General features: G+C 41.4%; 1 protein-coding gene across 10 annotated transcripts in view; it reads left to right on the top strand.

Moving 5' to 3' along the window:
- The window catches only part of CELF4 (CUGBP Elav-like family member 4), a 714868-nt gene extending 693301 nt beyond the window's left edge, over nucleotides 1-21567 (top strand). For all 10 annotated transcript variants that reach the window (XM_074932824.1, XM_074932826.1, XM_074932823.1 and 7 more), the window contains exon 13: nucleotides 20526-21567. The gene's annotated coding sequence lies outside the window, so the exon portion shown is untranslated. The remainder of the gene's footprint in view (nucleotides 1-20525) is intronic.
- The last annotated feature ends 5195 nt before the right edge of the window (nucleotides 21568-26762 follow it).

The following is a 26762-nucleotide window of genomic DNA, read 5'->3' on the forward strand; positions in this document are numbered from 1 at the left end:
TCAAAGTTAGTTCCCTGGCGCCCCATCCATGCTAAGTCGGTAGGAGTCATGGTAGGACAATATTACCTAGAAAAAAACATAATTCACAGCTCTTTCACTATTAAGGACTTAACAGAGCAGCACAGAAGCATCCAGCTGATAGATCAATAAAAGACACAGCACAGAAGAGCAATGAAAATGCTGTCCATTCCCCTTCTGTGGCTTCATTTCAGCGATTGATCATTAGCAAACTGTTATTTACCACCTCAGATAGATACTCTGCAGCTGAAGTTTTATTTAAAGCTAAAGATGGAGAGACATTTGGGTGGGATTAACTTGGAGCACTGACTGGCGTGAAACTGAATGAGACAACATGAGTGTGAGTGAGACAAACTGAGTGAGGTGAAAGTGAAGCAGAAGAGTGGGAAAAAAATGGTCAACAGTAAGATTTTTTTTTCAGCTGCACTCCTAAGACTAGGGGCAAAACATTAAAAGAATGTATTTCCAGGCAACCTGTTTCCCAAAAATGCCAAAGGAAATAACATAGGCCAAAGCTCAGATACCATAAAAAATGTTCAGGTCCTCCTTCACAGCTTCTTGAACATGTCCTGATGTGTGGTTTATTGCAGAAGGTGAGAGATGCTTGGTTTTGTAGCTGGCTGGAAGAGGTGATTTTTTTATCCACGAGGAAACATCTTTTTTTTTTTTTTTTCATTGAAATGAATAGGTCACCAAACTGGAAAACTTTATATTTTCCTTTTTTGTGCTCTGATAAGAGAGAGGAAAAAAAAAAAAGAGGACAAAAAAAAAAAAAAGACACCTCATTTTAAAGTTAGCTGTAATTATCAGCCAAAAATAAAACAAACAAGAAAAGTTTCAAATGCCCATAAACAAAAAGATGTGAATGGAAAGTTTCTGGATGTCTATCATCATCTGAGATTTCTTCAATGCAAAGTCTAATGCAAGTGTATTTTTCACCCAATTTTTGGTTGCTTATGCCTCTTAGGCCTGTATTACCTCCAGTGAGAGGCTATTCTGCAGTTGCATTGATCTTACTATTGTATATTAGGCTGTTCTTGAGATTTAGACTAAATATCCTTTACCAGGATCTAATCCCATTTCTTGTAGTTATGCCTCCTACAATCATGCTAACCAGTTTGTCTTGCTCCTGCACAGATTATTGTTGTTTCCCTCCTTAGTCATCATTTAGATCATTTAGGGCTTGCTTACATTATGGAAATTTGCACTAGTATAATTACATGAAAACAGTACTCCAGCACAAGATTTAATATGAGTGAATAAAGTGAGAACAAAATCAACAGAGCTTCATTTGGGAAAGGCTGTTTAGGTACTGTAAAAACCTCAGCTCAGACAATATATTTTTTTTTTATTACTTTTGCTTTTAATTTCCACTGACAACTGTGATTAAATTAAACATCCCTCACTGTATTTGTAACCCAAACTTTGCAGTGTTGTGCTCATACATGGGAGAATGGAAGTGAATGCTATTGGGGGAGGCTGAAACAGAATTACTGAAGGTGTTTGGAAAACTGAGAAGGAAACCCTTTTCTTTTCTGGCAGATAATTTTTAACCTGTCCGCCCATTTAAATTACTAATAACTTTATTATGTAAAAATTCTCATGTCTGTTCTATAAACCACAGTTTCGATACCAGAGCATGCAAAATCCCATTTGCTAATTATTGTAGTTATTCTAAGATTGGCACACAATATAATGCACTGATGGAAAACAACAATAATTAATTACTGCATTTACTCCAAAATTACAATCAGTAATTACTGCTCTGAGACTGAATTCCATTCAGCAATATTTGGAACTTGTTCTTCCTCAAAGCAGAGCAGCTTTTCAGGAGTATTGCTGTGTTTGCATCTAAATGAGTCCATGCAGGTCACTAACGGATCCGCACTATTTGTCATGGGAGTGATAGAGCAGCACAACACAATACCATAACACTTTCTTTCAGTTCAGAGCATGAATTCTTCATTAAGACCCATGTCCCCATTTTTAAAAAATGTTAGATAATGCAATTATTTCAGAATTAAATAATAGATATGAAAGCAGACTCCCATTTCTCATCTCACTGTGATGCAGTTGGTCCTGATGCTCTAAAATAAACTTTTGGAGACTTGTGAGAACTTTTCCCCATGACTCAGCTAGCAAAGAGCTTGCTCAGTTGCCCCTACTGTGAAAAGATCAGGAGCTCGGTATGCTTGTGCCACCTTCAGAGGCTTCCAACAGCAAAACCTCCAAAGCCCCAGGGTTGACTGGTGTTATTTTCAGCCACTTAACCAACAAAATTACCATGGAGTCTCATATGGACCATATCATGCAAATGACCTGACTAGGTCAGATTTAGAGCCTTTCTGAGGTAAACGGTGTGAGATTTGACTGTCAGTTAGTGGGCAGCTGAAGTAACCTGAAAACAGCCTTTGAAGGAAATCTTTTACTAGGTTCATTCAGCACAGTGTTTTGCTGGGCCTGTGCACAAGGGACTGCAACTTGAAGAAAAACTGGGAAATGTAAGAAAAGGAAAGGGTAGATGTTTTAAGCAGTTCTGATTTAAAATAACCAAAGAAATGGAAAAAGACAGGAGACACTCATAGCCAAAATGTTTGTTCCAGAAGCAGCAAACACTGACAGAATGCAATCCTCTGCTAAACAAAATAGGTACAAAGAGAATGAGACAGGGGAAAGACCCACAGTGAAAGAGGCTTGTGAAAACCCAGGATGAGGTTTAAAAAGAAGTGTGGTCATTTTCCTACAGGACTTTCAAATAAGTGACAAGTCAGCAAAATCTTGTGATACTGGGGCACTGGGGAGAGCAGTACCCACTAAATAAACAGACAGGAAAGAAGCATGTTATCAATTTGTAAATGCATGCAAGTTCTTGGGGAGGGAGCAAAGGGCAAGTTGTTTGAAGCTCAGTATGTGAGACCATAAAGGTCTAGGTCTTCAGGCAAGTGATGCTCTTAGATAACTCTATGCTTCACATGCTTGAAGGCTGATAGATCTGTCTCTGGTGTGTTTAGTGAAAAGAAAACATCAGCATCATGAACATGCTTTTTGTCCAGATAAAGACAATACGGATACTACAGGCCAAAGGCAAGGCACAGCCCTCTGGCCCTAAGGAAAAATGCATCAATAGAAAAGGTTGTTGTTTTTAACTGGAAACTCCAAATAAAGTCAAAGTTACAAGTCAACTCCAACACATGATTCACAGGACTTATGTCACTTGTGTAATGTTGATCAGTAGGCTGAAAATCATCTGGTTTTTTTGCCACTGACCTTTGAGAGCTACTGCAGAATCATGAATTGAAACTGTATGGGGTAGTGTTTGGCACTTACACCGTAGGTATAAAGAAAAGGGAAGCTAAAAACTCCATGAAATTTACTCTTCAGGGGAAAACTGCTACAGGAGTTGGCAAGAATCTTAATAAGGGGTTGCAGAGTGCTCCATCAATGTGAGCACCTTAAATTGATGTCCTTATGGTTTGGAAGGCATATACAATCAGCTGCACTAGAACACTGTTTCTCATTCCCATAGTTATACCCAGTGATATATCAAATGCAATAATTGCATGTTTGAATAATTCATGGGTATGGTAACTTTGGCCAGATACAAGTGAATATCAAAACTCTGGTCTCTGGAGTGTGTGATTCAGCAGAGAATCAAGGTTCAGTAGCAGAGAACTAAAGGTTGACGGTGCAAACCCAATGTTTCTCAGGTATCTTTTGTCCTGTTCTGTGACTGCAGTTAGATAAAAGACAGTTTTTATTTCAAATGGTTCATTTTTCCACTTAGCTGAGCTTCATCCAACCTTTTTGAAATATTGGGTAGAAGGCTGAGTTGGAGGGGAAAGGAGTACAGCAGTCAAGTCATTTCCCAACCAAGAAGCACAGTAAATGAAAACTCAATGCTCTGTCTGGAAAGGTACTAACCACAACCAGGCAAAGTTCTCAGGCAGCGTCAATCACCAGCTCCCCTGAAGTCAGTGAAGTGACACTGATTTATGGCAGCCAACGATTCAGGTCCACTATTACTTATTTAACTCTAAATGTTCTCCTAGCAGAGATGTTTCAATTACTTGCAATTCTAGAGGGATATGCAATGTCACCATTCTGGCTGCTTTGTATTTTTTAGAGACGAGAGACTAAGGAATGAACATGCTTATCTCCAAACACATTCTTATGGTTTATTTTAAAAATCCCTTTATGCAACAATGACTTACAAACAGAAGAAATTCTCTTGCATCCCTGGAAAGCTGCAATTGCACACTTAAGCAATCCTCTTTAGAAAGCAGATTTCTCCCATTGTTAGGAGAGATATTCTCCCTCCCCACATCTTCAGATGTCTTTTTTCTGTATGGGAAAGATCCAGTAGCTGGTCTGTTTGAAGCACCCATTCTATGCAGATCAGAGTAACTCGTTAATACCCTCACAGCAGCAAGATGTCTAGCTTTACGATTTCTGTCTGTATGAGGCCCAGTCTTTGAAGTCAACAGATATCTTTTAGTCGATTTGGGTGTGCTATGGACCAGAGTCCTGGTTGTCATGGTAGAGTGTTATAATACAAAATCTGTCTTAAAAATCAAGTTGTTCCAAATGAAAATAGTTTTCATTACCTTGATTTCTAAGGACCTGGAAATGATTGAGCCATGAAACCCACATGTTGTACAGTCAGGTACTAATTGGTCTTTGCTGGATAAGATTCTCTTTTTTTGTCCTCTTTTGAAACATCTCCACTTATCAATAGAGGTTGCATCCTGTCTCCTGTGACATGTGATGACTGAATGCTCTCCTTTATTTCCCTCTGTGCATTCTCCTTGCATGGCACACATCGCACCACCATGGCAGACTGGGTGCTGGGAAAGGGAGCCAGGCAGGCAGCCCAACAACTGCTTTAGGAAACTGTGCTGTTACGTGTCGATTGTTAAGATTTGGTGCTTTCAGAAGGGGGTGTATGTGAGGGTTTTCTGTCTTCTGCTCTTAGCTTGCAAAGGCATTATGTAGTGCAGATCATATAGACCTTGTTAGAAAAAATCCCATCAGGAATCCCCATAGGTCTTTTCCTTGTTCCCCCTAAAGACCAGTGTAATGCAATTTAGAGAAAGGTGTAGAGATCCTGATCCAGAGTAAATTAATATCTTGCTCCTGGAGAAGCGTTCCTAAATCTGAATGTAGGAATGAACTTCTCAGTAGATGTCTTTGTTGAGGAGCACAGTAAAGGACTGTTAGTAAAGGCACACAGACTGGCACCATGGTTGGTTTTGGGGTCTTTTTCAGCACATCCCCACTTCCTGACAGTCTGGTTTCTGGTACTCACCATGAATCCTGGAAGTAACTACAGGGTGGTGCCTAGGATTAAGATTAATATAATTTCTTCCATCAGAGATGCTCTAGAATAAGTTGTCCTGAGGATCACAGGTAACTGGAGAAGTGCTGGGTCTGTCCTTCAACTGGGAAAAAGATGCTTTAATGGAGCAATAATGATTTATGCCAGCTAAAGTCTTATTGTGGGATTTGGCCACTTACACTCAGGGATCAGAAATCTTCTGCTTTTTCTCTACTGATCTTTCAAATTGGCTCTGTAATTTTTCCCGAAGTTATGTGTGTTCAGTGTGTTCTGTCGATGTGAGAAGTGGTAATGTCACTCTGCTAGGAGTTTTATGGTTCACAGAAGGTAGGATTTGTATTGAGATAGACAGATAGATGGATGTTCGGTGCCTGAACACAATGTATTACAGAGATTGACCCAAAATTTTCAACACTAAAATCCCAAACGATAGACTGAGGGGATCTCTGCCTGGGAGATTTCAGATGGACTTTATCTCTTCTCTCTGATTAATACAAGCCTTTAATAGCATATCATCCCTGTCCCCTTGCCCAAATAATTGGAGAAGATCAGAGTAAAGAAGGATCAATATCAAATAAGTAGTCTACATTTTCTCAGGTGTCAATGTAAGGGAGGTCAGACATTGCACACTGAGAAGGGAAGAATACGCAGTTAGGGGTGTGTGTTTTACATTCAGATAAGGATTGTTCATTGTGACAAAGGAGAAGGTGAATCTTGTTGCCCAGGCAGCTGGTAAACACAGGAAAGGTAGCAGTGATGCTCATGTCCCACTGACAAGCCAGGCTCAGGGCCATGCTGAGATCCGGGCTCTCTCTGTACGTGAGGGGGAAATGGAAAGGAGCAGAAGTGCTGGCTGAGCGGAGCGGTAGGGACACCACCCTGCCAAGCTGCCTGCAGAGCCTGGAGCTGCTTCCTAATGAACAAGAGCGGCTGGTCACAACTGGACGTGAGCTGTTCCCCGTTTGTTTGTGCTCCTCGGAGTGGCAGGGATCCGCTCTCCATCAGAATAATCCAATTGAACAAAATGATTCATATTAGCAAGCACATCTGTCTGAGGCCAAAGCAGAACCCTGGTGTTAGTTTAATAAATGACGTTCATTAAACTCAGCTGAAAATATAATCTGGAGAGACTGATGGGGTGAACAGAGCAAAGAATAAGCAAAAGGAGTTAGCAATTATCAGATGTCATTTGTTCTACTGGTACCACGGAATTGGGGCTTGTTTGCTGAAATCTTAATTTCATTTTGCTGAGGCAGAATCCATCAAAGAAGTTTATGGTGCAGCTATGGTTCCTGTTTGTCAGACCTTGGTAGGGAATGGGGCATTTATCTTTTCCCCTTTTCTACCAAACAGAACACTGAAGGAGCTCAGAGCCCAACAAAGAGTCCAAGGACAGGAAGAATGAAGGAAGCAGCTTTGCCTTTGCCACAAAAATACTGCAGAGTAAAGTTCCCTGTGCTGCAGTGCAGAGAGCGTGAGTGGCACCTTATGACAGGGACTCTCAACTGTTCCAAAGCAGCACCAGTGATAGATATTCCCAGTTCCTCTGCCATTTTCCCTCCATACCAAGGAGGTTTGTAAAGACTCTTCATTTGGCTTCAGGAGCATTTTATAGTCTATAGGGGACTTACAAAGGCTGGGATCTGCTTGGTCATCAGGTCAGGAAAATTCCTAGCAGCTGTGCAGTGGTGGCCACCCAAGATGGCTCAGTGGTGTCTCATGGATTACAGGGCAGGAGACATGGATATTGAGATGCTCCAGATATCCCACACATTCAGAGCTCAACTCTGCTGGTCCCGGGGTACCTCCTTCAGGCACAGCTCACATCCAGTTACCAGCTTGGTCAGATGGTTGGCATTAGCATTCCTGGCCATAAGCCTTCACACAGAACATTGAATCCAGAGGGCTTGATTTTAGGAAGGAGAGCTGTCTTTCTCATTTCCCGTTGAGCAAAGACAAGCTTCTTGGGCCTGACTTACAGCAATTTATGGTCAGCACTTGAAGATTGGAGTCTCAAGCTGTTTTTTGTGAGTTGCCTTGGTTTTCTTTAGTTTTAACTTCTCCCCACAGGTATTCAAATGGTCTTTGGTGTGTTCCAGAGGAAGGCAAGAAAGGCTTTTATATTTATAGACTTGCCAGGGCAGTGCTCATGTTCCAGCCAGTCAGAAAAAATCAAAAAAATAATAGAGGAGAAGGTAAACCTTGACCTCATAAGCTTTCAGCGTTGATTAGTTTGTTGGTGTCAGGAACCTTTTCTTGTTCAGGGCAGACTAGCTGCGAAATGATTTTTTTTTCCCCTTCTCTTTAATCTGTGTCCTGTATTCCCATGGGGAAGGAGGAGCCAGTACCTGCCTTCCTGGAGTTCTGCAGCAGAGGAAGCAAGTGAAGGGGCTTGCACACCACCAGTGAGGGACTGGTTTGGTTTTTTTTTTCCAGAGACTCATCTTTTCAGTGTGCCCTTTGGCAAGAGGCTGAGTACCTTCAATTTCCCTCAAAACTGTGTAAGATCTTGTTGCAGACATGAGCAGCTCTGCAGATGGTCAGAGGTTGCTCTTGCCCTGGAGAGTGTGGGAGAGGGAGTTGAAGAGATAGGCAGCATCTTTCTGACATTTGCCATGGACTCCACCATCACTAGAAGGCTTCATTAATAGCCATGGAAGTGGGTGAGACATGCACTCAACCCCACCTCTACCCCACCACCATTCCTCACTCAGGTAAATCCCTAGCCCTTAGGCACAGGGAGGAGCATAAAGCCTTAGGCTAACATGAGCCTGTTATTTGTGAGAGACTGGTGAGAAACTTGCTGAATTCACTGTAGCACAGAAAGCCTCATCTGAGATCTCACTCACGGCTCATGTGAAATGAGATCGTGGGTTCTCACCTTGGTTCCTCCTAAACACATCTCTGTAACATACAATCTTTGATTGTTACCAGGCTGGCAAGTGCATTTGAGAGCTAAGGACTAGAAGAGGGAAGAGAGGTGAGAGGCTGTTGCACCCCTGCAGATAGCTTCTCTAGGCAGGCACATTGGCCAGTCAAGTCTCTCCCTGCCAAAGTCTATTCGTGGTCACCTTTCACAATGTCTTTGTCATGTTGGTATTAAAAATGTAAAAAACCCAAAATCAACTAAATCAAATTTAGATCTATATAGTCTTAGAAATAATGAGTATAGGTATTAAACCTCTCAGCAGTTCCTTTGAGATCCTTTGACAAAATTTCAGGACCTCAAACTACTGCAGTATTTTTCTAAAACTCAAACCAACGGGACCATTAATATTAGCATTAGGGAATGAAATTACAAGGCTAGGATATGAGGCTGAAACATCAGACACCCCTCTACATCTTATGATCATAGTCACACTTAACTTTTAACGCAGCAAGAACAGCTGACAGGATTTCCATTTCCTGATGCTCAGTGTCTCCTCCACCACCTCACTTCTGCCACTGAATGGCTCAGTGATAGCTTCCTGACATGTTTAAACTCAGCTAGACCAGCACTGACCTGCTGTCTCAGTCATTTAAGGTGAACAGGTCGTTTTATTAAAAATGGGTTATAAAGCAAAGCTCAGCAGCAGAGCTGAAGGGGTCCAGCCTTAGGGTTCAGCTGTGTGGGATCAGGGGATGATAGCACTCCCAGACAGCACAGCTGCCGGCACATGGGAAGCTTCACAAGCACAGGCTGTCCGAGGTGACAATGAACCAGAAACTCAAAGGACAGAGACTGATCAGACTCTTCACTGGATGCAAATGGAATTTGGGGTTGATTTTCAATATCTTTTTCAAAGCAGACTGAAGTAATCTCATGAACCAGTCATCATGAGAATGAAGAAATCAACACATTGGTTTTCAGTGCTTTAAAAAAAAAAATAATTTTGTTTTGTTTTGGATTTATTTTTAAATTCTCAGACAAAAAATTTTGATTCTTTTTTAGGCAATCATAATGTTTGACTGATCACCTGCATTTTCCACCAAGAAAGGCTTTGAACAAAAATGTGATCCCTCTCTAAATTAGAACCATATAAATATCTCATATATAGCAGTGAAATGAGTCATATACATAAGTCACATACATAAGTTGTTTTCAGAATCAAATTCTGAGACACTAAAACTTGCCAAGAGATGTGAATTCTTCAGATGGAAACCGCACAAACTATACAGAGGAATTCTTGTCTTATCTTTCCCAAACTCAGAAAGAGTTATCGTATCCTTAGCGAAAGCATCTTGTTTCAGAAACATCATAGAGAATGTGGCTTCAGGAAGGTTTTTTTTTTTTAACAAAAAATTAATAACATTTAATAATTAATAGAACTATGTAAGCTTATTGAGTCATTCCAGGCTTTAATCAATTTGAAATATTTGGGGCACCAATTTCCACCTTACTGCTCCTCGCTGGAGGTACATTAGAGTTTTAGTGCAATTAAAACGAAGCAGGAAATATTTTTAGCTAATTGCACTGTGCACCTTGAAGGTAATTTGAAGCTGCAGGCAAAAAAAATAAAATATCAGAAGCAGTAATTGACTGTTGCAAGCTGGGAGTATGTGTTCCTGGCTGCATTCTGATTTAGAGGGGTACAGAAGCTAGACGAGGTGCTGAACAGCCTTGGCGGAAGGGAACGTTCCCCTGGGGAATGGTCCTATTATGTATCACAGGGAAGCAGACCCACAAGTTTGACACTTCACATGGGAAATGATGCAAGGTATAAGTCCCAACAAGCAGGGCAGGAATGAGTATTTTCTGCACTTGGGAATTCTTGCATGCCACCAACACAGGACCAGGGTTAGGGGAGTCACTGGGAGGAGAGATGGAGTCTCCTCCTTTCCTGGATGCAAACCCACACAAGCACCACCCCAGCAACCCCTTTCTGTTCCCGGTGAGCAATTACAGACCAAATTCCTTATCCCCAGCCTGGCAGAGAGCTGTGGGCTATCATGTCTTGTGGCAGGCACTTAAGCCCTGGGTAGGGTATATCAGGCAACCTACTTAGAGGTCAACGGGCAGCATAACCTGCTGAGATCCATGAGCTGGTCCTGATTAGGGGTCGTGAGATCTTCCTAGGAGGTGCTGTTGTCTGGTGGGGAAAAGGAGAGGGGGAATGGGCACAGCATCTCTATCTAACCCTTAGCAATAATGAGAGTGAAGCATCAGGTTCATCAGCATCTTGATAAGCTCTAGTCAATCTACAAAGGGATAAAAGCAGAACCAGAGGAGACTGGGTACAGAAGTTCGCTCACAGCTTCCCAATTAGACTTGGTTCTCAAACATGTATATTTTTTTAATTAAACTGTTGGTACAATGCTCAGGAGATAGCAAATTCCTTGAGGCCCCCCTGTAATAAAGAACCTTTCATTACATGCAGGAAGGTAGCTACTACACAGCTTAATTTCCTCTCCCATGTTCACTACCAGCAAAAGCGGGAGTGAGCACTCTGTAGGAGGCAAGACAAATGCCCCTCAGGGCACAGGACGCACTGAGCTGCCACCAAGTGTGAAAGAGGCTACAGGCTTTGCTGGAAAAGCAGCCACATAACATACATTTGACCTCTACCATCACAACCATCCTGCTTCCCAAAATGACCTGAGTTTAATGCATCGACTTTTGCCTGCAAAGCTCTTGGTTGGTAAAACACAGCTGAGAGAGAAATAGGCAGCCATGGCTATATTTGCATGAGCAAGTAGATTCTGAATGTCACCATGGAGGACAACCAGGGCTGTGACCTCTCAGCCCTTACCCATTGCTTCCTACTGCAACCCCAGTGCTGGGCAGACTGGAGCTCTCTTCTGCACCAGCCCACACTTCACCCCCACTCTGTACCACCCCAGCCCCTCTCTCCCTCCCACCACACAGCTCCACATCTCTTTCAGGGTGTCTCCACCACCCTGTGATCTCCATCACACTGTCAACACCTCTCCTGCCACCACTCCGGGACAGGGTGAGAAAAGGCAGCACCGTGCAGGGAACCAGTGACATTTTCTGACCGTCCGGGCTGGCTTCTACAGGAACAACTGCTCTGTTGCGGTGCCTTTTCATCCACTGCTTGAGACTAATGGCTCTAGAAAAATAGATAAATCAGAGGTGACACAGCTATTGCTGCTAGACATTTTTTCATCAAACTAGCTGGGGGAGGAGGGGGTGACCAAAAAGTGACATTTTGACCAAACTGGATGTTTCCACAGCAAATTTTCATTCTAGTAGATTAAAAAAGAAATGCCAACAGCACAAAAACCAAAACTGTCTTGATTAAAAATGCTGGCCTTCAAAACACTAAATTCCTGTTAAAAATGTACTGGTTTCCAAATTGATTTTTAAAAAGACAACAATTAATCTATTCCTCTGGACACCTCCCCCACCCCAGAATTGTTTTGTTTTTTAACTAAAACATTCACAGGAAAAAAAGCCAAATTAATTACAATTTTCCCCTGGAAAAAAATTGTCATTTCTCAACTAGCTCTTCATGTAACATAGTTAAATGAGAATAATCCTAGTAAAAACACTGCACAGCAAGTAAGTCATACGATTATTTGAAAGATGGACATTACAAATTAAGCTAATTTTTATCATCACCTTTAATTTATACATGGGAAAAATGAGACAGGGTCATCAAGCATCTGAAAAAAAGCCATGGAAAACATTAGTATTCGAAATGCTGTACTCCCATCTCCCTGTTAGAATACATTAGCTTCTCTGTCCGTATATGTGTAATTGTCTCTGTTGATATGTATGTATATGTAGTACCTTTGTGCGTATACATATGTATGATACGTATGTGTGTATATTCATGTATATAAAGATTCACATATACTGTCTCCTTTTTAACCTTCGGATGTTAGAACTGAAGCATCTGACAGAAACATTCCTTTTTTTATATTTTCTTTTGGGTTTTCTTCTTTCTCAAAATAGCACCCCAAGAGTCCAGGTAAATGCATTGATTTCTAGCATAAACAATCAGGCTTTATTTAATTCCAGCATGGATGCAACATCCCCTTCACTGCACTGCCCTTCCTGCTCTGAGACATTCGGGCTCCCAATCTTGGACTCCCCATGACAGGTTTAGCAGCAGTTGTCACAGGGATGGCACCCATTTTGGAGACCTCTGCCTCCTTCCTTCACCTTTGCCGAACAGTCCAGGCAGGAGACGAAGAAGGGGACATCTGTGCGGGCTAATATTGTGGTACGGTGAAGAGGAGGGCTGAGGCAGAGGGAAATCAGAACCATCCAACATTGGAAGAAAGTTGGTGCAGAGGCATAAAACAGAGAGAGAAATTGCTGTAGAAACAAGAAGAAAGGCAAGGGAGAAAAACACGGGTTGGAATTTTAATAATATTGATCAGCCTCAGAGGCAATAGCTGTAAAGATCTGTCACCCATAGGAAAAATATCTCCACTGCCTTGCTCTAGGTGTGCTTGGGCACAGGCTCCAGCAGATGGAAGAACAGGATCCTGACTGCAGTTTTGGATGGGCTCACAAACACACACACACACGTGTGTGCATGTGTGTGTGTGCGTGTGCAGAGACTAATGTGTATTGCATAAGGTAAAGTCTACATATGTGATGGGCACATGAGCAATGTTCAGCTGTGATCAGAGGCTTGGGTGTGAGCACAGGACTTTGCCACTTCAGTGCTGGAAGAAGTCATGGCCTTTGAGTTTCTTTAAGGAGAAGTTCCTTGCCTCCAAGATAGCGAGGAAAAAGGGATAGAGAAGATGATCCATGGAGACTTGGCTAAGAAGGATTAAGGGGAAAACACAGTAGAAATCACAAGTAACAGAAGGCAGAACTTCAACCTGGTAGCCCACCATGATGAAGGCAGTGTTGTGCTAATTCTGTGGTCCTGTGAAGACACAGAGCAATCTTGCACCTATATCTGGTTGCATTTGCAGGCTTAGCAGGTACATTCATACCCTGACAGTGGGTAAAAGCACTGAGAGGTGTGTGCAAGATGCTGCACAAACCGAGCAGTCCCTAGACTATATGGTGAATGTCACAGAGCACAGAATCTGTGTACTTTCAAAGATCATCTGCATTACCTCAGTTCATAAAGTCTTCGGTAAAGACCTGTCTTTCTATCTATTTCAAAAGCTTGCTGTACAGACGGACACAAATCTTGCTGCACATAACAGCTTGACTTTGTCACGCTAACAAGAGTAGTGATCCTTGTCCCACTGATGCCAGGGCAGTTTGCTGTTAACACCAGCAACAGACAGGGCAGAATCCTTCCTGCTGTGCACAGACCTGGATTCAGGCTCTAACTACCCACCAGGTTGGTGCTGTAAATGGGGCCAAAGCTGCCTCTGCATCCTATTCTCTATACGCTAGTAAATCCATCCTCGGAAAATGATCCAGTGGTCTTGGCGGTATAGCCTAGTCTGTCTCCAGAGCCCTGTGTTTATGGCTGTCAGGCCTCAGCAATGACTCAGCCCTGTGTGGAGCAAAAGGAATATAGATGAAGAGCTGAACAACTAGAATCAGTTGCAAGGGACATCATTGCTCTTTAACAAGGCCATGTGTGTGTAAAGTAGGGACGGAAGGTATGAACAGATTGCCATTAAATGTCCCTTCTGGGGTAACCACACATGCAGTTACTCACGCAGAAACAGTGACAGAAAGCAGCCAAGCTTTCCATGGGTTGCTCACTTGACCTAAATCACTTACTGAGTGGCCTTAAATTTCGATTCTAGTCTTTGGAGAGTAAAAGAGACACCTTCAAGCCCCATTCATATCTTAGCTAAGCAGAATAATTTTTCTTCTTCAGCTCCATGGACTTTGCAGATTTTAGGGTAATGGACTCCTAAACTGAGTGTTTATATCTGGGTGAGATGAGTCCAAGCCAAAGACTTCTGGGGGAAGTAAATCTTACTCTGGCTTAAACACAGACAATGAATGTCTCCCACATTGCAGAGCTGATCCTTACAGTCTGGTAAGAAGCTGCTGTTAAAAAATTTCCTGTGACAGAGCATTAGGACTAGTGCACTGACAGCACAGGTTACAAGGACATGACAAAAGTTACGTTTGCTCTAACCAAGACTTTGAGATACATTTCCCCTGATGTTACAGACCTACACTGTAACTATCTCCTTCACAGCTAGTTAGAACCACTAGAGTGATATAGGCTCCTTGTGGCCATGGGACATAGTCTCATCTGGAACAGCCCCTTAGGACAAGTGAATTGAGACCTACAAGCCCTGTCTCCTCTAAAACCAGCCTCAGATGGAGATGTCTGCATCTTGAATTCTATCATTAGGACTTTAAGCCATTATCTCTAATCAGTGTGCAAGGAGAACAGTCTCAGGCTCTATTTAGATGCTTCAGAGAACCAGCTGGTTTAAAAGAATATTGGTATTTACCAGATGCATTTGACTATGATTTGCTCAGTGGAGCAAGTTCTTGGTCAGTGTTACCTGCGTCAAAAATAACTTTGTTCTTGGGCACAGAACCTAACTGATTGGGAACCTAACTGCGCAGGAACGTAACTGCTCCTTCTTTATCTCTAGGCACCACTTCTGAACTAGGGTGTATATACTTGTGTTAGCAACTTTAACACTTTTACTCACAAATTTACTTCAGTAATACCTGATGTTTATACCCATTCCCAGCAAAGTGAATTGCTTTTCTTGAAACAGATGAGTTTGGCTGGTGTCCAACCTATCAAACAGAGATGCCTTTGTCTCTCAATTTCAGACTGCCAATGAAGCAGTTCTCATAAGACAGGTATCTAACTCCTCTGCCTAGTCAACAGAGAAAGGCATTTGCCTCTGTAGCCCTCCAGAAGGAAAGTCCATCTGCCCAAGTTTAAGACCTGAAAAAGAGATTGTGCACTCGAAAACCTATTTCACATAACTCACTCAATTGACCTGCATATATTACCATTTATTACAAACCCTACCTAAACTCAGGTAAATCATCTCTGTGGGCAGGATATGTTCCTAGACACTATCAAAGGGTCTTCTTTTCTCCACTGACTAGGTAGGTGCTGTAGACCCCTGATTTAGAAGGACAGCTTCATTGGGTTCTTTAAATACTGGCCCAAATTAGGCAGATAGGATAATCAGATGTGACTTTCATGTGAAAATATATTGCGGGGGTGGGGGGGGTGGGGGGTGGTTGTTGTTCTTTTAGCCCCAGCAAGTCCTAATCTTTCACCTGTACATATATATGTTTGTGTGTGTGCATCGCATCCACAGTGTCTTGAGGGTGTGTGTGGAGGACAGGCAGAGGGATGGCAGTACCCACTTCAAAGCCACTGGGTCATCGGCAGACCAACCTGGTCCTTCCTGCTCCACCCATAAGGGAAAATGTTTTCCCCAGCCAAGGTTATGTCAAAGAACATCTCCTCAGCTTGAGAATTGCCTGGGGCTAGCATCCACATCCAGCATTGCCCATAGTACTGCCACCCCTGACCCTGCAGCCAGTGCCATCTCATACTCCAAACCCAGACAGGAGGTGTGTGTTGCTGCCATTTACCAGGGATAGAGCAGGATATTACTTGTTCCACCAGGTCTCTCCCATTGCCACTGCTGCATTCATGTGAGCAAAGCCTGTTAGCCTGTTTTTTTGTAAAGCCCAACCCATGCTGCTGGCATGGCTTCAGTAAGGAAAGAGCCAGGTTTTGCTATGATGGTGCTTCCAGCTGTCCTTCCGCCCCCACCTGCTCTTTTTGGTGTGGTATGACATAACCAGAAAGCCCTGAGGTGTAAGAGGCTTTTTTCTCTTCCTAATGCACAGCCTGGACCTGTACAGCTGATGCTACTTGTTCTCAGGTACCCAGTGACACAAGTGACAAAAGCTCTACCCTGAGCCATCTTCAAAAAGACAGGTTTCTCCCTCTTGGCTTGTGAAATAATTGTAGACCCAGATATTGCATCTGCCTTGGGGGTACCAGTCTATTGCCTTCACCCAAACTACAGAAAATTCAGGTTGATACTTTCAGCTCATCGAAGGGCAGGGAATTGAGGCCAGGCCATCACAAAGGATTCAGCTCCAACCAAGACAGCAGCCAGCTGTGGGAAGAGTGTTGAGCTGAAGCCAGTGCTCAGATCAGGGGCTTAGTTCAGCATCATCTCTTGTCAGCTGAGCATAACTGCTGTAACCATAAAGCATGTTTCAGCTCATAAAAAATATAGAAACAAACAAACAAAAAAAAGCCAGAGAAAGAATTTTCTCTAGCCAGTGTGCATGACTTCAGGATGAGAACTGCCAACAACATTCTTGTGACACCCAAATGCAAGGTGAAATTTCAGTCGTGTGCAGTGACTTTTCAGAAATAGGCTGGGAGGAGAGATATGAGCCCTGCCAAGGGGATAGAAAGGCAATACCTGAAGAACAGGGTGCAGAGCTGCTGACTGAGACAAGTGTATCGTTCTGTGCAGTGATTTTTGGTGTTTACTGAGGCAAAACTCCCTGGGCCAGTAAAGGAACATTTTCCTTTGTAAGAAAGGAACAGGGTGTTTCTGGAGATTGTAGAAACCAGCCCCTGGCAGTTTCTTTTTTCTTTTCTGTTTCTTTTTCTTCGTCTTTTAATTCTTCTTTCTCTTTTTCCTTTTCTTCTTATTTCTCTTTTTCCTTTTCTTGTTATTTCTCTTTTTTCTTTTTCTTTTTCTTTTTTTCTTTTTCTTTTTCTTTTTCTTTTTCTTTTTCTTTTTCTTTTTCTTTTTCTTTTTCTTTTTCTCTTCCTTTTTTTCCTCTCCTCTCCTCTCCTCTCCTCTCCTCTCCTCTCCTCTCCTCTCCTCTCCTCTCCTCTCCTCTCCTCTCCTCTCCTCTCCTCTCCTCTCCTCTCCTCTCCTCTCCTCTCCTCTCCCCTCTTTCTCTTCTCTCTTCCTCTCCCCTCTTTCTCTTCTCTCTTTCCACTCTTCTCTTCTCTTCTCTTCTCTTCTCTTCTCTTCTCTTCTCTTCTCTTCTCTTCTCTTCTCTTCTCTTCTCTTCTCTTCTCTTCTCTTCTCTTCTCTTCTCTTCTCTTCTCTTCTCTTCTCTCTCTTCTCTTCTCTTCTCTTCTCTTCTCCCCTCTCTTCTCCCCTCCCCTCCCCTCCCCTCCCCTCCCCTCCCCTCCCCTCCTCTCCTCTCCTCTCCTCTCCTCTCCTCTCCTCTCCTCTCCTCTCCTCTCCTCTCCTCTCCTCTCCTCTCCTCTCCTCTCCTCTCCTCTCCTCCTTTTTTCCCCATTGTTTTTTAAATTCAGGCCAGAGCCAAACACTAAAGGAGTAAATGTCCTTCTTTTAATGATGCTGATTTAGGGACCATCGTATCATCTGAGTCCTCCTACAAGTCTGCTTCCCACACCATACCAGCATTGCTGTGTTTCGGAACCCGCCATCCTGTGAACTGCTAAATGGACATGCAGCAACCAGCAGTAGTTGCTTTTCTTTTTTTTTTTTTTTTTTTAATTTTTTTCAAAATTTTTATTGTCAGTAGCCAAAGCAGCTCTTGGTCTATTACTCTCCCATGATTTTAAACTTGGGATGTAATCGAATTAGAGCGGTACCTGCTCTGGAGTCCATCCGAGGAAATTGAAAGACTCCCAGAGGGCTTTGGCTAGCCGTCCAGCAAAGCCCAGGATGCTGGGGGTGGTGCGGGAAAGGCCGGTGCTAACAAAAGCATTCTGGTTGGCAGAGAATGTATTTATTTTCCAGACTTTGCAAACCGATTTGTGTCTGCGCTCATTCATTCAGTGCATGCTCTCCTCAACAGCTGCTGCATAACGTTCTGTTACTGTTCACTGTTGACCGTGTGTCTACATTTAAGTGTTTGTTTTACGTGTGTGTTTCTGGCTAGGCCTCCTCCTTTTTCTTCCTTTCTTTCTTTTCTTCTTCCTTTCTTTTCTTTCCGTTCAGTAAGTTTGTTTTGCTCTCCTTCTTGTTTCATTTTCTACAGTATAATGGCAAGTATTTCCATTAGATCTTCTTGACCAATGCTGTGTTTGTAACTTTTTTTTAATTATTATTTTTATATATATCTTCTTTCCCCACCTTTCCCCTTTTCCACACTATATATAAATATATATATATATAAAAAAAATCTTTTCTTCTTTTGTCATTCAATCAAATTCCAACAAAACCAACCAAGAGCCAGTCAAATCCACCACAGTCTCGCGCTGAGCTAGGAAAAAAGTTCACGTAATGACATGAAAGTGGAGAATACAGTCCCCCAGGCCGTAAGTTCAAATCAACTCGAAGTTGAAAGTGTGACATGATGGCGTCATGTAACAAGCTAAGAATTGGTTGCATGACATGCCGTCAAGTTTCGTGCAGGTGCCGTGATTGAAGCATTTTTCTTGGATGTTGTATCAGTTGATGATTGGCCAGTCATGATCACATGTGCCTTTTTTGACTTTGTGCTGCCACAATTTTTTGCTGTGCTCATTTTCGTTTCGTTTTTGGTGCTTGCAGTGGTTTCTTTATTTGTCGTTTGATTTCTCGTCAGCGTTTTATGCTTCTTTAGATGTCACATAGAAGGAAAAAAAAAAGATGGATTCCTAATTCTTTAGAAAAAATGGGATTGTTATAACTACAGATAATTGGGAAAAAAAAAAAAAAAAGAGAGAGAAAAAAATGCGTGGTTAATTTTTTTGCACTGAAAATCTTGTGATTTTATTTTTTTTCCGGAGAATTGGGGGCCTTTTTCAATTGACATCTTTTTTTCCCCTTAGGATATTTCAAATCACTCTCCAAAAATTTTTAAAAAAACAACCAAAAACCAAAACCAAAACAAAAACCAAAAAGAGTAATGATAGTAACAGTAGTTTGAAACCTATAGCAATCCAAAAAGCAACCCCAAGAAAAGCCTCATTGTATGTCTTTTCAAGAATTCCTAATTCTAAGGTTCCGTATTACAGCAACTCCAGCCAAAATTGATTGCTCAGGGGGAGGGAGGGATTGTTTTGAGTGGGAAAAAACCCATCCAGATCAAAAAACAAAATGCATCTTTTTGTTTACAACTGAAAAAGGGTCCTTGACGAGTGTTTTTTATTTTTTTATTCTATTATTATTTTTGGTGTTGTAATTGTTTAGACTGCTGTGTACGGTTTGCTGTTTGTTGAACCAACAGTGTGAAAACCTGCCAGCATGGATTGATATTCCGCATGACACTTTTCCACCAGAGTGGACCTTTTGCAGTTTCTAAGTTTCTTGATGTAATAAATCACCGAGTGTGTAAGAAGAACCTGCTTGCTAGAAAGAGATAAGAGCTAATCCTTAATGATTAAGCATCCTACTTAAATGTCAAGCCTAGTCGGATCATGATTACATTTTTTAAACAACTTTTTTATTTAAGAAATGTTAGCTTTACATTTTTTTTGCAAAAAAAAAAAGTTTATTCCAACAGTCTTTTTTTTTATTTAACCTCCTATAAATTGCCTGTTCAAAGTCCAACTTTCTGACATTCACAAAGGAGTAGATGTTATTGGCAGCTATGTCTCCACAGAAAGCTCATACACTGTCATAGATGGCACCCTATTAAAATGTAGAACTATTCTTTCTCGATGCCTTTCACAGTACAAAAGCTCGCCAAGCAAGATTGTGATCTGGCATTGTAAAGTGGCACTTAAAAATAATTAAAATGCAGCTATCTGCACATACATAGTGATACAGATTTATGCAGACATGCCCTACTATTATTTTGATTTATTATTATTATTACTCTTAGGAACAATTATATTTTTCTCTATCATGATCGTGACTACCTTGCTCACTTTGGGTTTGATCCAGTTCTCACTGAAGTCAAGGGGAATCTTTCTGTTGACATTGAGTGGGAGCAGAATCAGAGCCAATGCCTCCAAAAGTAAAACACCAAACCAGAAGCCCCATCCTGTCCCAATTGAAGGGAGACGAAAACACCCATTACTTTCAACAGGAGCAGGATTGGGCCCAAAAGAACAGACTTGGTTTTAATTTCATTTTCATTTTTTAGGTCTTTTTTCCCCCTGTCCCAAATACACCCCACCCCCACCCCCCCACCTTCCCTACTTCTTCCTCCCCTTTTTGATTTAATTTGCAATGATCTTCTTCATTTTTTTAGGGCAGCAGCTGAATGGGCCACATTTAGGAAATAAAAAAAAAAAAAAAAAAAAAAGTATATATATATTAAAAAAAAAAAAACAAACGGGAACTGTTGGATTACACCTTTGACATATCAGCAAATATCAATCAAGCTGAAGACTTCAGACTTATTCTCTCTTTGATTGTTTAGACTGTAACATTTCTTCAAGAAAAGTATCACATCTGCTGACTTCGAAGGACATGCGCTTGAAAATAAACAAAAAAACACATAAGTAAAATCAGAACAGGAACAAGATCAACCAGGATTTCTGAAGAGACACTGATATCACCACAGCGGCTTTTCTTCAAACAGGAGATGCAAACCTGGATACTGAAAAAGGAGTGCCTGTTTGCCACCAAGGATGCAGTTACCATGCTTGACCCATGGTAACAGTCACTAAGCATCTTTATCTGTCATTCCTTAGCTATATAGGGACCAAAGGACAAAACTTTTTACCGCAGACTTGTAGCTGTATGTAAAATATGGAAGTTCTTTCCTTTTCTCTGAGCTGTTCCTAAAACAGTTTTTGAGAGCGATTATATGAAATATATAAAAACTAAAAAAAAAAAAAAAAATGCTTAAATGCTTTTAAAACGGCAAGATAATAGTTCTTTGATACTTTGGGAGGTTCTTTGGTTATACATTAATTAGAGTCTATGAAGCTTTCATATGGTTTTCTGTATAATACGTAAGGATCGCTCTGTTAAAGGCAGGTAAAATGGATATCTATGAAAAGCAAAAAAATAAATAAATAACTACATAAATAAATACATAAAAAGGCATAGAGAAGAGAAAGGAAAGATGGTTGATAATAAATGGAAAACAGAAAAGGTTTGTAAATGCTTCTAACTCTCCCCATTTAAAATCCTAATAGTTGTACAGAATTTAAAAAAAGAAAGTTTAAAATACCTATATAATAGAAAAAATTAGACAACATAAAAAAAAAAAAAAACAAAAAAGCAAAAAAAAATACTACATAGAAGTTAGCGTTAATGCTAAAAACAAAGATGTTGTAGAACTGTAATTTTTGTAGAGTTTAGATTGAGCATAAATTCCTACTCTGCCAATTGCTGTTGGATGCTGTTATTTACCGAGGAGAAAAAGGAGAGAAATGGCTATTTTGGCAGCTTTTTTAACTGCAAGCATTCCAGCTATTAAAAAAAAAAAAATAAACAAAACAAAACTCAATTCTGTAGACAATGCAAATGGGAAACAAAACAGCTGTCTTTTTATCAGACGCTAGTTCTAACTTGAACAACAAAACACAGCTAAACGCTTCATGTCTTCATGATCTGCTGTCCGCAAAATTCCCATCATCCTATGCTTCAGTAGCTTCCATATTTGCTCTAGAAACCTTCAGGACAAGGGGTTAGCCTAGAACCTTAAACTTAAAAAAGAAAAAAAAAAAAAAAAAAAAAAAAACCAAAAAACCAAAAAACCATAAAAAAATAAAAAGAAAAATAAGAAGTAAAAGTAAAAAGAAAACACAATCTCTTTGAAGAATTTCTGAAACTGTTTACAAGGAATTTTGAAAAACAGGGGGATGTTTAAAAAAAAAAAATAAAGATGCTGGCTCTGTTTCTGTAAATAAATTTGCATATTTTGTAGGACTTTTAATTGTAATGATAGAGAAAAAACAAGGAAAACTATTTAATGAAAGCACGATATTTATCTTTGGTAAATGACTTTAGAGCAGTTAAAAAATAAGACATTGCTTTAAAAAATCTGACTCAGAAAAAACAATGAATTATTTAAGAACACATATATTTTAAAGTATATCATATTTATTACAATTTATTTTCACAATCTTAAAACTTGATTTACATCATTCTCACACTTGTTTGCATCAACTGAGCAGTGTGACAATTGTTTCTGATTCTTTATTATGTTTTACGCTGTTCTAATGTTAGTTTGTTTTTCTTAGTATTTTTTATCTTGGTCTTGAACTTTCTTCCTTTCTCTTTCTGTTTTTGTTTTGTTTTTTTTATTTTTAATTTTAATTCCCTACTGGGCCTGATCTTCCAGTCCTTACTCTGTCGAAACTCCCACGGGGATATAGCGGGTATTTTGACTGAGTAAGGACAGCGAGACTGAGCCCACAGCTAGGAAGTACAGATGTGTAACGCAGCTGCAGTTCCATACAACTGCTCTTTCACTCTCAATTCCCTAAAACTCCTTGTAATCTTCTGTAATTATTGAATGACGCTTTCCAGCTTAGCCCTAAATAAAGCACAGTTTAAAAAAAAAAAATGCCATGTTCTTTACTTCTTGATGGCTTTCCTTAATGTGTTTGCTTTGAGAACAAAATGAATCTATTTCAACTCTTTCATTAATATACATTGTTTGAGTATCAGAACAAATCCCTTTGTTATATAAAACCTATCTCATTGGATTGAATTAATGACATTGTTTCATTTAATGTCTGCTTGATATTCTGCTGTGGTTTACCTTAAACCTAGTAGGTTAGAAGATCAAATAATAGTACATACAAATTAGAACATTGTAGCTCCCATTTGAAGCCTGTTGTTTGATTTCACGCTCATGGTTTTTTCATGCTGATAAGTATAGAGGCCAAAGCTTGGGACATTGCTCCTTTTGCTGATTTGGGAAAGCCTTGTGAAAATTAGCAGTCTCCAGAGATGAGGTTCAATTTCTTCCTGAGCATCCCTCACGTCTTGTCTTTTGAATGATTATATTTTTTCCCCCTGAAATGGCTGTAGCACATCAGATGAGCTGAAGCTGGGGCTGAAATCAGGAGCCTTTGCTTTTTCTTCCTGATTCTTGCAGCCACATCTGCATTTGGACAAGTGGCACCAGCTAAATACATCTCTAAATGGGGCTAATGGTGCTTGTCCATAATTTGAACTCCACAGATGGAAGGAGTTCTATTAGTAGAAACTCCTATTATTACTATTATGAGTTACTAATATCTATTCAGGGCTACAGAAATAAATTAAATGTAAATCAGGTGGTGAATAAAGGAGGGAATATAGTCAGTATTTTCTTTTCATCTGAAGGTAAAGGCAAACACAGAAGAGCACATACATCAATCCAATCTCTGCCTCTGGCAGAGAAGATGCTCTGTAGAAGGCTGAGTAGACTAAAGATGTGGGAATTGGCCTCAAATGTCACCAAGCTAGAAAATTAAGACCAGGCCTCCAGTAAGAAGTTTTTGCTCCCAAGACCATTCAGCATCCTGCCCTGAGCTGTGGTGATGAAGAGAACAGACACATCCTCTGACCCAGGCCGGTTTGGGAATTAAGAGGGTGTTGGTGAAGATCACCCTTTGAGGAAGGAAAGTAACAAATAGGGAAGTTTAATTTTCCCACAACAAATGTAGCACTAAAAGGTGTTGCCTGATTCCCTCCCCATTTCTCAGGCTGCCTTCCCCACTCCCCCTTGTGACCCTAAAGCTCCCCAGAGTCCTTCCTTAACCACCTTGAGGTAGATGCTGTGGATGTGATGTGTCCCAATGTATTTGCAAGGACACAGCCATATAATCTGAGCAGAATGGGGTGCGTCCCTAGGCCACCCAGCTGGGGACAGCTGATGGATGAAACAGAGATGTGGGGCTGTCAAATGACAATTGTGAGACAATATTTCAGAGTACTGTTTCAAGCATCCTGCAATACACAGAAGATAACATATCCAGTGCTAGGGAGCAACCAGCTCCCAAGGGGAGGCCAGAAAACACTGTTAAATCTCTGTGACCCAGGTCTGTACCCCTAAAAATATTTGACTTTACAGAGACACCAGTGGGTATACTGAATTGGGAAATCTGGCTATGGGGACCAGCAGGGACAACCACTGAAATCAGGCATGGTCCTCACCTTTCTCCCAGAAATCCTCATGCATTATACTGCAAGGTCAAAGAGTGGGTAAATCTCCAAGTCCGGTTCCCAAAAAGAACAGATGCACCACAACACTGTCAGCCCACTGGAAGTTCATTTACTTTGGTGTGGTGGGGAATAAAGCACTGCTGTGACCACAATGGTGCCTGAACTAAGTGACACTTACTTGCCACAATCAACTCACTGGTTATGGCAGATACACGGATTAAAATAAGATGGGCTGAAGCACAAATGTAGATATGGCCTTATGGTTGATTTAAACACCCTTCTATGTGTTGTACAAACATACCAGCCCTGTTTTAAGATTTAATTGCTTGTCATACGGAGACTCCATGCTTCTTTCCAAAGGAAGTTCACCCATTTACACTGTAGGTGCTGTAAAGCAAAACAAATAAAGCTTTGCAGCGTGGGCCTGTTTTCACATGGTTCTGTATTGCTGAGTCTGGCAAGTAGCCAGAGAAAAAGCCCCAGTCTGAAGCAATGAAAATGAAGAGAGAGGCCAAGACAACCTAAAAGCCTGTAGCTGCTTGCCCATGTGTACCACAACACAGCAGATTGGGAACACTCTTATTACAGAGGTTCAAAAGCCACGGACTGTTTGATGCTGACTCCTCTCTCTTATTTGTAGCTGTTAAATCACATTACATGAAACAAAAGGTTTATTAAAGGTCAAACATCTATCCTTCGCCGAGGTGCTCCTTGGCACTGGTGTGATTATACTAAACTACAATCTCATCCCTATGAATAGCTGGGGGCAACCTTTGGTACAAGTACAAGGCATGGTTTGCAGTCGTTTTTTCTGGAGTCCCATGGAAACACCTCAAACACTAATCACATTTCTGTTTCTAAGAAAGCAGTAAAACCCTTCCTGGAGTCCTTTTTCCAGATCAGCTTTTCCTGAGTTAGCTGCAGAGCCACTCTTCCTTTGCACACCCAAGAGGAAACAATTCCTCTCCCCACTTCCACCCCATCCCCACTCTAGACAGATGTCTGTTAGACAAGTTTCTTTTATTAAGAGATGATCTGGGCTTTGAATGAGGCTACAGAGTTCTGCCTGGTTTCATGTAACTAGCATGGTGATACCATTTGGAAATGTCCTTGTGAAGCAAGGTGAGGACTTTTCCACCTTGAATATTCCAGTTTCCAACAACACATTTCCCCTGGTCCTGAATACACCAGCACAGTGTCCGCCCCATGGGTATAGAAGCATGCAAGGTGTTCACATTTGTGGTCCCAGGAAGAACTCGGACATCACAAGGGTTTGGCAGATGGGGAAACACATATCACTGGGTGCTTCAGTGCAACGTGCAAACACTCCCCAAGCAGTTTACTCAAACTTGTGCACAGCATCACTTGGCTGCTGATGCTGTTGCCTAGAATGGTCCCTTAACAAATTTCTTTTGAAACTACCTGGCTTGATCTAGCACTCCAGAACCAATGATACACAAACAGGCCAAAGTCTCAAGTTAGACAGCTGTAGAGTCTGAAAATGCTTTTTGGAATAGCGCTGCTGATCTATTTGTTGAGGAAATCAGCCCTTAAAACAGGTTTCAATCCCATAGCTTCCCTCTCACTACAGTAAACACTCACAGTAGAAAAAACACATCCCCAAAAAACATTTGGAAGGTGCCAAATCAGAGCCCTTGTGCTCCATTTATGAAGGGAAGGATGTCACGCTGGTGTCTCTGGGTTGGAAGGGACCTTGAGAAGTCATTTAGTCCAATCCCCCTGCAGCAAGCAGTGACAGCTTCAGGTAGGTTGCTCAGAGCCCTGTCTCTTTGCACACTGCACTTACCACTAGTATTGTACAAGGTTTTACCAGTGCCCACCCAACCTTAAACATTCTCACATTGCTGCCGAGGAACATGTGTAACTCTGTTACTGGTAAACACAACGATGGGTTCTGGTGTTAAGAAACACCTCGGTAGCAAACATCCTCTCACCATGGGCATTCATAACCCATCCTGGATTCTGGGTCTTGATCTGACAGTGCTGAACTTGTCTTGGACTACCTCAAGTGAGCACAGACTGGGGAAGGAGGAAGTTCCTTGCACAATTACAGGTAAGCTTGCCCTTTTCCTATAAGCATCAGCCTCGCAAGGTGCAGTGCATTCACATGAGGTAAGATACACACAGGTTTAGATTCTTCCTCTGTCCAGCTAGAAGCTGGGATTTGACCCCTAAGAGTCCCATAATGCAGAAGATGGCCCCGATTATAGAATCACAGAGCAGTCCAGGGAGATATTCACAACTCCTCTAATTGATTTGTTTAAAAGTGGAAATAGAAATGGAAATGGGGAGTGAATGACATCATAACCTCTCCTATGACACCCAGGCTCCTAACACTCCCATGAATGTCATGCATATTGTACAGCACACAGGTCGCCTTGCCAGGAGAAAGTGACACAGAGTCCCCCCTAGGTGCATCTTAGTCTGCTGCTCATGGCACTCTCCTGGGTTGTGTACATTGCTGGGTTGCAGCTATTGCTTTTGGCTTTTACAAAGAAGACCTACAAACCTGCGAGCTTGCAGACAG

The sequence above is a fragment of the Athene noctua genome, chromosome Z (assembly GCF_965140245.1).
Source record: "Athene noctua chromosome Z, bAthNoc1.hap1.1, whole genome shotgun sequence".
Lineage (NCBI taxonomy): Eukaryota > Metazoa > Chordata > Aves > Strigiformes > Strigidae > Athene > Athene noctua.